The sequence below is a fragment of the Canis aureus genome, chromosome 5, assembly GCF_053574225.1.
Source record: "Canis aureus isolate CA01 chromosome 5, VMU_Caureus_v.1.0, whole genome shotgun sequence".
Lineage (NCBI taxonomy): Eukaryota > Metazoa > Chordata > Mammalia > Carnivora > Canidae > Canis > Canis aureus.
In genome coordinates this window covers 79,847,580-79,853,626 of record NC_135615.1, presented here as the reverse complement: position 1 = coordinate 79,853,626, position 6,047 = coordinate 79,847,580, and positions in this window count along the sequence as shown.

The window sequence follows — 6,047 nt, the reverse complement described above, 5'->3', positions numbered from 1 at the left end:
CCCCCAGCGGGGCCACGGGGAGGGGGTCCGGCTGCACAGCGAGCCCCCCCGGCAGCCCGCCCTGCGGCCTGGCGCTCCTCACACGTCCCTCCTGTGTGGTGCGCCCGAGGCTCCTGCCTCCCTGGCTCCCACCTCTTTCCTTGGGCACCCATTTCTGGCCTTGTATAGACACCTTGGGTGGGCCTCCAGACCAGGCACTTCCAACCTTCACCCCTGGTCCCCTTGGGCCTGCCTCATGTCTCTTCCCCCTCACAGTGACTCAGCATCAGCCTTTCTCTAGACCCCAGCCTAGCCTGGCCCAGAAAAAGGGGAAAGAGACAAAACCGGTGGTTATAGATGAATATACAAGTGGGGTGCAGTGGGGTGCTGTGCTAAGTACTTTACACAGAGGAACGCACTCAGTCCTCAGCACCGGCCCGTGATGCGGATATTGCCTGCGCCGTACAGAGAAAGCATCTGAAGTGGCCAGCGGTGGTCCTCCGTCCAGGGCCAGCGGTTGACGACGGCAGCCTCAGGCCTCGAGCCCAGGCCTGGTCACTGCTGTCGGGATCACCTTAGCGGTTGTCACTTGTCCACCTCCTACTCTGTGCCAGGTGGGTGCCAGACTGTCTCACAATGACCTGTGGGTTGGGGATCGTTACCCCCATCCCATTTGGTCCCCCCGAATTCTCCATCATTGAGAACAGCAGGGCCTGTGGGGTGGCTGAGGGCCTCGACCCTTTCTTCCTCACGCCCAGGGCTGTGAACACCACTACCAGGCAATTCACGTGTATTATTTCGAATCTGGAAAATCCTTTTGCGCCTAAACCCGTTTATGTTATGCTGCCGGCGTGCTGCTGTGCCTGGGCCCGCAAGCCGCGGCACCCACATTTCTAATCTAGGGGCCCTCTGGTGGCTCGGTTGTGTACCGCACGCATGACTTCCTCGCGACACCGCGTCCCCTCCGGGCGGCTCTGCGCTGTTGGGCAGGTGGACGGCGCCCCCTGCAGTTGTGCGGACATAACCATCCCCCGGGGCCCTGACGTGGAGTTGGGCTGGAGAGGAGGACACGTCCTGCCTGCAGACTTCAGTGACCCCCAGTCTGGTAGGGACAAGGCCTGGTCGTCTTCACGGCCATTCTACACGCCTGGAGGTGAGGCCCGACCCGAGGGCACAGAGAAGATGCTCTGGGGCTTCCGGGGACTCCGAGACCAGGTCCAGATGCAGGTCCCCCTGAGGCCCTGTGCCCGGTGCTGGACCCCTGAGAAGCAAGCCCCGCGTTGGCAGGATGACTCTTGGTCAGGAGCCGCCTGCATCCTGTGTTGGAACCAGGCACGGGTGACAGAAATGAAGAGTCCCCTTGGGAGGAAAGCAGGAAGGTGGGCTGGCGTGGTGGTGGCACGTCTGGAAGGCCAGCCAGTGTTCAGACTTCCGACTTTGCAGAGCCCAGAGGGGCCTGCGCAGAGCTGGGTTCCCGGGAGAGTGGAGACGGGCGGTGGTGACTGCAACAGTCTGGGCCGGAGCTGAGACCCAAGAGGCCGCGGCGCTGGGGACACGGGGCCAGGCAGGAGGGCGCCGCTGATTGGATGCGGGAGCAGCAAGTGGGTGGAGCCAGGTGTGAGCCAGACACTTGTGCCCGCATGCCAACGGGCCTCAGATGGGGCGTAGTGACTCTGATTTGCCTGCCAACCTCAAGCTGCACCCCCAAGAAAGCCCAGAAAAAACATTGCAGATCCTCCCCTAAGCCTCGCTCCCGCTGCCCCTCAGCAAGGGAGCAGAGACCTGAAATCTTTAGGAGGGAGGAACCTGACAGCACAGGCCCCTCTGCAAGGGCCGATAATTAGCACCAGCTAAACCCCATTGTTTGCCTACATGGAGCCTACGACCCCCAGCTCGTTTTCTTCCCCTGCTCTAAGCCTCTGGGAATCCCCAGTCAGCCTGGGTTCAGATCCGGGGCCACTTCTAGCTGTGTCACCCTGGAGCCGGGTCAGTTAAGCCCCCTGAGGTTGGGTTTGCCCGTCTGCAAAATGGAGACCAGTGACCACACCTCTCTCACTCCCGGGGTCCTGGTGAGCTTCACATAAATTAAGGGACAAGTGGAGCTTGGCCCAGTGCCTGGTGGGTAGCAAGACCTTGAAAAATGCCAGCGGTTGAGGCACCTGGCTGGCTCAGTTCGGAGAGCCCGTGACTCTTGATCTCAGGATCTTGAGTTCAAGCCCCACGTTGGGTGTGGAGCTTACATTACAGAACAAAACACACGCAAGAAAAATGCCAGTTGACAGCGTAATGATTTTTTTAAAATTGTATTTATTTATTAATGAGAAGCACAGAGAGAGGGGCAGAGACACAGGCAGAGGGAGAAGCAGGCTCCACGCAGGGAGCCCGATGTGGGACCCGATCCCGGGCCTCCAGGATCACGCCCTGGGCTGAAGGCGGTGCCAAGCTGCTGAGCCACCCGGGCTGCCCGACAGCGTAATGATTGAGAACGAATGATTGGGTCACAACTGCTGCTGGCGAGGCTGATAGTTTTGTTCATTCATTCATTGAACAGATGTCTGTTGAGAGCCCATTATGTGCTGAGGATACGGCAGTGAACGGAACAGACAAATCCCCGACCTCGGGGAGTTTATCCAGTTAATCAACGCCTTCTGCGACAGCAGCTCTGAGCAGGCCTCACAGCCTCCCCGGATCGCGGTGTCTCCACCCCCGTAATGCGGAGCTCGGGTGGGCCTGGAGGTCCGGGGCAGAGGACTTCTGAAGAGTCAGCTGTTCCGTCGTGGCATCAGCTTTTTCCTCCAGAGAGGGAGCTCCCCGTGGCTAGAAGTAAGCAAGCAAAGGCCTCTGAGCATCCCCGAAGGTCCCTATCTACCCTGAGAGGTTAAGGAAATCTAGGGCTTTATGATTCCATGACAGATATGATAAACGTAGGAGCACACACACAACTCTTGAGGGCCGCCCGGGGGGCTCCGTGGTTGAGCGTCTGCCTTTGGCTCAGGTCGTGATCCCCATTCAGGGATCGAGTCCCGCATCCGGCTCCTTGAGAGGAGCCTGTTTCTCCCTCTGTCTATGTCTCTGCCTCTCTCTTGTGTCTACAGTGAATAAATAAATAAAATCTTAAAAAAACAACAAATTTTTGAGAAGTTCTTAAATTCAAGATAACAGTGTGGCCACAAGGTGGCACCACCACCCAGGCCCAATCTTGGAAAAAAAAAAAATTATAGTTAAGGGGCGCCTGAGTGGTGCAGTGGGTTATGCGTCTGACTCTTGGATTTGGCTCAGATTGTGATCTCAGAGTGGTGAGATCAAGCTCCTGTCGGACTCCACGCTCAGTGCGGAGTCTGCTTACAACTCTCTCCCTCTCCCTCCAGAGTGCATGGGCTCTAACAAATAAATCTTTTAAAAAAATTATAGTTAAGTACAGATCATAATAAAACAAATGTCTGTGAAGCTGTCACAAGTATCAACAAAGTTGTCATTTTTTTTTTAATAGGCCTTAAAAAAAAATAAGGCCCCAAGAGCACAGAGCCAGTAAGCAAGAGCAACGGGATTCCAAGTCTGATCTTTAGGATTTTTTCAGCCTGGTGCTTGATATCCTGTCCTCTGGGGCAGGGCAGAGATTTTCACAGGGGTGTCACATGGGAGGGAGGACAGGCCTTCTCCTGCTTTCATGGACTATCCGTGGGCACAACTGGAACTCTAGGCCCCAAAGGGTGGTTTGGGTGTGGATGGGGCACTGCAGGGTCTTGAAGTTTTTCTGTCTTGGGTGCTGGACAGTCCTTAATTTCAGTTCCATGGGGTCTCTTGCTGCTGGTGACCTTGGGTGGGGCCTTCGGCCTCTCTGAGCCCCAGTTCAACACCTACTTGTCAGCATTATTGTAGTGGTAGGAACAAGGGGATAAAGCCCCCGGAACTAACAGGAATTGTACACATGGGAGGTACGACTTTTCTGTTTCTGTGGAGGGAAAAACACCCTCTTCCCCTTATTTTTTTTTAATTTTTAATTTATTTATGATAGTCACACAGAGAGAGAGAGAGAGAGGCAGAGACACAGGCAGAGGGAGAAGCAGGCTCCATGCACCGGGAGCCCGATGTGGGATTCGATCCTGGGTCTCCAGGATCGTGCCCTGGGCTAAAGGCAGGCGCCAAACCGCTGCGCCACCCAGGGATCCCACCCTCTTCCCCTTAGATTCCCTTTTGTTGCTCTTCATTTTCTTTTTTTCTTTTCTTTTCTTTTTTGTTTTTAAAGATTTTATTTATTTATTCATGAGAGACACGGAGAGAGAGGCAGAGACATAGGCAGAGGGAGAAGCAGGCTCCATGCTGGAAGCCCGATGTGGGACTCGATCTCAGGTCTCCAGGATCACGCCCTGGGCCAAAGGCAGGTGCTAAACTTCTGAGCCGCCCAGGCTGCCCATTTTCTTTTTTTCTATAGCAGTGATCCCTTTATGATGACTGTAAGAGTCCGTTATGCTTGTTGTTTATTGTCTGTCTCCCTTCCACTAGACTGTAAACTCCACAAAGCTGGATCTTTGTCGTGGTCACTGGTCACTGTCGTGTCCTGATTGGCCAGAGCAGCATCTAACACCTAGGAGGTGCTCAATAAGCGTTGAATGAATGAGTGGAATCCGCAGTGTTGATCTGTGAAGAGTCTGGTAGACACACTCCTTCGCTAGGGGGGAGAGGCACACAGTGGGTCACCTTCATGGGGTGCTACACCCCTACCTGCAGTGTCTCTACCCCACCTGGCCTAGGGATCCCCAAATCCCTAATCCACATTCATTGTTAGACTGGCGGAACCAACAAATCGGGGGCTTCCGGGGCAGCCCGGGTGGCTCAGGGGTTTAGCGCCGCCTTCAGCCCAGGGTGTGATCCTGGAGACCTGGGATTGAGTCCCACGTCGGGCTCCCTGCTTGGAGCCTGCTTCTCCCTCTGCCTGTGTCTCTGCCTCTCTCTCTCTCTCTCTTTCTCTCTCTGTAGATCATTAATGTATGATACATATATCTCACATTTTCTATATCTCTCCATATTATATATACTTATATAAATATATATATATATATGGAGAGAGAGAGAGAGAGAGATCATGTAATATATATACTGATGTAGGTAGGTAGATACGTAGATACATAGATAGATAACCACAGTGGAATATTTTATTCAGCCAGAAAGAAAAATAAATCTTGCCATTTGCAACAAATGGATGGACGTTAAGATATTATGCTAAGTGAAATAAGTCAGAGAAGGACAAACACCATATGATCCCCTTTATATATGGATTCTTTTTTTTAAATTTTTATTTATTTATGATAGTCACACAGAGAGAGAGAGAGAGAGAGAGGCAGAGACACAGGCAGCGGGAGAAGCAGGCTCCATGCACCGGGAGCCCGACGTGGGACTCAATCCCGGGTCTCCAAGATCATGCCCTGGGCCAAAGGCAGGCGCCAAACCGCTGCGCCACCCAGGGATCCCTATATATGGATTCTAAAACAAACAAAACCAAAGTCATAGGCTCAGAATAGGTTGGTGGTTGCCAGAGGCAGGGTTTGGAGAGTGGGCAAAATGGGTGAAAGTGGTCAGAAGGTACAAAATTCCAGTTATAAAATAATTAAGTCGGGGTACCTGGTGGCTCAGGTGGTTGAGTGTCTGCCTTCTGCTCAGGGCATGATCACGGGGTCCTGGGATCGAGTCCCCCCTCGGGCTCCCTGCATGGAGCCTGCTTCTCCCTCTGTCTGTGTCTCTGCCTCTCTCTCAGTGTCTCTCTCTCTGTGTCTCTTGTGAATAAATAAATAAAATCTTAAAAAAAAAAAAAATCAGGGGCTTCCTCCTTAGTGCCTGGTGCGGTCGCAGAGTGGTGGGTAGAAACCTCAAAGGACCCCGAGGAGGAGGAGGTAACCAGCTGTTTACAGGTTGGAAGGAAGCATTCTGGGGTCACTATATATTATGTGTAGTATGATCTACATGTCATACGTGCGCGTGTGTGTACACACCTGGGTGTTAAGCGAGCTCCCCAGCGGCTCCCAGGGGTCCCCGGAGCGCGCGGCGCCCCCCGCGGCAGGTGGGTGACCCCC